Source organism: Mustela nivalis, assembly GCF_964662115.1.
Source record: "Mustela nivalis genome assembly, chromosome: 10".
In the NCBI taxonomy this organism is placed as follows: Eukaryota; Metazoa; Chordata; class Mammalia; order Carnivora; family Mustelidae; genus Mustela; species Mustela nivalis.
In genome coordinates, this window is record NC_139029.1 from 6,278,319 (window position 1) to 6,282,205 (window position 3,887).

Below are 3,887 nucleotides of genomic sequence, written 5' to 3' on the forward strand. Positions count from 1 at the left end.
AAGAATAAAGATGGAACAATAAGGAAAAAAAGTCAAAGATGCACATATTTACACAGAAAAGCTTTACGTCATTCAACAGTGAGCCCAGGAGCCCCTCGCTGGAATGGCCACGGCGAGCCAGGTCCTCAGAAGCACAAATGTCTCTGACCCCAACACCACACACTGCGAGATGCTGAAATCATGCCGACCTGAATGTGAAATCTGTAAAATTTCATGTCGCCCTCCGGTGCTCGGACCATTTTTAACAACCACTCTCACGGTACGGTTAATAAGTAAGCCTATGTATTATTTTTACAGTTTTTAGACTTTTTATTTTCACACTAAGTTCTTGTGGCCCGATTCTGGAAACATTTCACCCAGCACAGGATTTGGTGAAACAACAACAACAAAAAACAGACCTCTAGAGCAAAGGGTTTTAACACTTTGTTTTTGAGCTGCAGAAATAACCACATTTTCTAATCTGAAGGACCCACAAAAGCAACACATTTGCTTGAATATGAGCTGAAACCAGATTCGGTCCTAACTGCAGCGACGCCACAATGAGCACAGCTTTTAGTGAAGACACTGTTCTCCGAAGTCAGCCGCTGCTTGCTTGGCCCCTACCCACGGCTACACAGAGCAGCGGCCCGCACACAGCACTCAGGAGGTCAGGAGGTCGGCAGTTCCACTGCCTCTTCGGGACGGAGCTGGCCTCAATGGGACATCTCCTCTCCCCCAAAGGCAACATACCTGAATTCCCTTGCTTTCCAATGGTTTTACCAAATATTTGTTCATCCCTGAACAGTGTTTCATTTTGCTTGTTTGTGAGGTCTGAAAAATGGTATCACGTGGTATGCAATTTTTGTGACTTGCTTTGTTGTGGTTGTTTTAAAGGTTTTTTTATTCATTTTTTTCTTTTCATTTTAAGTAGGCTCCACACTGGGCAGGAACCTCCTTAAAATGCAGGGCTCGTACCCACAACCTCGAGATCAAGACCTGAGCTGAGATCAAGACTTGAATGCCAAACTGACTGAGGCCCCCAGACGCCCCTACTTTATTTTTTTAAGTAGGCTCCATGTCCAGCATGGGGCTTGAACTCACAGCCTCGTGATCGAGAGTGGTATGCTCTACTGACTGAGGCCACCAGTGCCCCGTGACTTGCTTTTTCACTCAACCTTGTGCATCTAAGAGTCGTTCATCCGTGGTGGGCACAGAAGACAGTTTATTTCTTTCACTACATTCGTGAGAATCCAAGGAGTTAGAGCAGGTAAAGTGCTTAGAACACGGCCTGGCATCAAGAAAGCACTCAATAGATGTTCGCTATTATTGTATTTTCCACCAAGTGAGTGTGCCATTGTTCCCGGTTTTTGCTGCTGAACAACGCTGTTCGTGCTTTCTCCCGCACATTCACAACCACTACAGGCCCCGGACTGCCCCAAACTGGAGCCACCAGCGCACATGAGCTGTTTAAAATGAAACTAAGATTCATATTAAAATTGAATAATCCTGGGGTTCCTGGTGGCTCAGTCGGTGACGTGTCTGCCTTCAGCTCTGGTCACAATCTCAGGGTCCTGGGATGGAGCCCTGCATCCAGCTCCCTGCTTAGCGGGGAGCCGGCTTCTCCCTCTGCCTCTGCCTCTCCCCCCCAACTCGTGCTCTCTCTAATAAATAAATAAAACCTTTTTAAAAAATTGACTAGTATTAAAAATCAGTTCCTCAAGTGCCCTGGCTGCCGCATGCCAGGTGCTCAGCGGCCACACAGGACGCATAGCTACGGAGTGTGGGAGGCGGACACAGGACGTTTCCGCCGCCACAGCAAGCTCCACTGGACAGAGCTGCTCGGAGTCCGGGCAGACAAACTACGGCCCGCACGCCAACCTCAGCCTCTGTGTGTGTTCTCCAACAGCCTGGAAGCTAAGAGTGGTTTTTACTTTTTAAAATATTTGTGACACGGGCGCCTGGGTGGCTCAGTGGGTTAAGCCGCTGCCTTTGGCTCGGGTCATGATCTCAGGGTCTTGGGATCGAGTCCCGCATCGGGCTCTCTGCTCAGCAGGGAGCCTGCTTCCTCCTCTCTCTCTGCCTGCCTCTCTGCCTACTTGTAATCTCTCTCTGTCAAATAAATAAATAAAATCTTAAAAAAAAATAAAATAAAATAAAATAAAATATTTGTGACACAAGCAAATTGTTTGAAATTCACAGTTCAGGGTCTGTAAGTAATGTTTTATTGGAACACAGACATGCTCATTTATTTATGTACGGTTTACGGCTGCTTTTCCACTCCAGTGGCAAACCTGGGTCACCGCCAAGAGAGGCCCTATGGGCCACAAAGTCTAAAACACTACCAGCCGCTTGCAGAAGTCGGCCGATCGCGAATAGATACACCTCTGCGTAGAGCCTCTGCGTACAGAACTGCTGAGGGCCAGGTTTGGCAAAATTTCCAGAATGACCTCATTCACTCTTTTATGTTTGCACTTCTTTTAGGCGTATATTAATACTGCACAGTGCATTTTAAGGTAAGTCAAGTTGCTCACTTTTCCACTCGAAGTCTGCTCTTCTAAGGAGGCAACAGTGATCCAGACACACATTATCTGAGCTGGCACACCTGAGAGTGACAGCGGGGGCCTTCCTGCAAAGGCTGCTGCACAGGGGAATGCAGATTTCGGACCCTGCCCTGAGGTATCTGACGTAGGCAATGCCGCCCACACAGTGTGTTGCTGAATAAAAGGATAAAGAGGCTCATTCAGGCAACGTCCTGGAGACCATGAGATTATCACAAGGAGTGGAACTGTTTGCCAAAAGATGTACACTCCCTCTCTCCTCTGAGACACCAGGCTGGGAGGTGGGAGGAAGGGAACACAGAGTGCGTAGGAAGGCAATGGGGTGTTTCAATTTTATATTTCAGTGTTCAGGGGAGGTTTCATTGATAATGTCGGAGTAAAAACCAGAGGGAAGGATGGGAGCAAGCCACATGATTATCGAGGGATGAATTTCAGAGCGGGATTAGCAAGTACAACAAGTGCAAAGGCCCTGGGGCAGGCCAGGGCCTGGCCTGGCTTAGGAACAAGGAAGCCGATGCTGCTGCAGTGGCTGGGCAAAGGAGGCCAGCAGAGGAGGTCCGCCAAAGACACGGAGCCTGAAGCTACAGAGGCTGCTACAAGAACTGCACTTGTCCTCCGAGTGAGAGGGAAATGACTGGGGCGTTTTATGCAGAGAAAAAAATGTGGCTTCTATTCTGAAAGAATCCAAGTGGCTGATGTGTTAGAAACAAGTCTACAAGTAGGCAAGGATGGTTACTGGAGTAATGCAGGCACAAGAAGCTGGAAGTCAGAATGGTGGGGGGGCAGTGAGAAGTGGTCGGAGTCGGGCTATGCTCTGAAGGTACGGACAAGGCCGTGGGATTATGAGTGCGAAACCCAAGCATGACTAAGTTCCCTGCAGCTGACATGGGAGAGAGCGCGGACGGAGGTCTGGATCGGGGAATGGGAACGCGAGCTACAGCTCTGAACATGCGTCTGTACTCCAGTGGGTCACGAAACAGCCTCTCAAACGGAGTGATCACCAAATAAAAGAACATAAATTATTCTGAAATGCCTGTATTCCCAGGCTGCTCTCTAAGAGACCAGATTCATCTATAATGAGAACAGCAAAAGTGTGTACTTCTGTCTTTCCTACGTACCCCCGCCTGTTTTCAGTGTTTAAGCGGCTCCTTGAATCGTGGGCTGCTCCAAGAGGATTAGGCACTTCAAATCCACGCACTTATCGAATTGCCGGCAGGCTGGGTCCTCTTGGCTAGAACGACTTTAGACGCCGTCTGGCTGGGGGGCTTGCTGCAGCAGGAGCAGCGCCAGCTTCACGCTCGGGCAGACCTGGGTCTTCCGTACCAGCTGCGTAACCCTCCGCGTCACTAA